The sequence below is a fragment of the Parasteatoda tepidariorum genome, chromosome X2 (genome assembly GCF_043381705.1).
Source record: "Parasteatoda tepidariorum isolate YZ-2023 chromosome X2, CAS_Ptep_4.0, whole genome shotgun sequence".
Classification (NCBI taxonomy): domain Eukaryota; kingdom Metazoa; phylum Arthropoda; class Arachnida; order Araneae; family Theridiidae; genus Parasteatoda; species Parasteatoda tepidariorum.
In genome coordinates, this window is record NC_092215.1 from 58,285,573 (window position 1) to 58,286,844 (window position 1,272).

The window sequence follows — 1,272 nt, forward strand, 5'->3', positions numbered from 1 at the left end:
GATGAAGACATCGTTATGTTGTTAAATCAAATAGTGATGATAGTAACTGATGCAGAAGACGTAGTAAATGAATGAAATATAATTTCTCATTCTGCTGCTCTGTGGAAGCTTTATTAGATTACATGGGAGGATTTGATTACGGTGACATTACTGCGGCTCGTAAAATATGTGTATCGATATATGGCGAAGACGCATTACACATTTTTCAATAAGGAAAATTCCTAGTTTGATGTTATGCATGCAAATGTCAGTAATTTTTATATTTTTTGTACTGATATTGAATTTTTCTTTAATAAAAGGAGTTTTCGGATTATCCGTGTTTCTCGATTGTCCGTGCGACCTGACCCGGTGATTAACCCGGATAATCGGGAATGCACTGTATTTTATGCTTCGACTTGAAGTATCCAACGCCTTAATTATGATTTATAGTCAACACAAACTAATGAAAATAATCTTTTTTTAGCAAAATGTTTTAAGATTATTAAAAATGTAAGGGGTAACATCTATTTCTCTTTAAAAATGAAATTTAAGTAGAAATTGCTTTAAAAAATATCATCAAGCCATTATTGTCGTACATAATACAAAAATTTAAGATCAGAACGGTAAGAATATTAATTATATTCCATTCTATGGTGAAGCTTAGACAGGAGTTGAAATATATATATATTTCAACCCTGCTTAACTATAATATATAGTATATATTATATGTGTGTGCGCGTATAAAACATTTAAACACATAATGCATTATACTGATTAAGTAACGAAAACTTGTTTTTAAAGTCAGCAAACTTAAAAGAATTAATTTTTTCTCTGACATTTAAATTTAATTTAGTGTGATAAGTAATTCTTTAAATGTTGAAATGCCCGCGAACACTCTTTCAAAAATCCAAATTTGATAGTCCGCGACCTTACGAAACACGGATTTTTTCATTCAATTTATTTACGAAATATTTTGAGGCTTTGAATCTAATTTTTTTTTTCTTGTGCGGTATATCTTTTGTGTTTATTAATAATTTTTTGTTACATTATTGAAGTTTTACACCTTCTATTTAATAACGTAGTTAAACAGGATATTATTGAAATAAACAAAAAGAAAAATTTGTGCGAAGATATATTCATTTACCGACTTCTGCGAATATACCATATATCTACGAGTAATTTTCGTTAAATGCGACAATTTAATGTAATTGCCATTGAAATCTGATATCATAGAATATGTCGACGCTCAGGTAAATAAAAGCTTGCTCAATAAAAGAAAGAAGTGGACTGTAA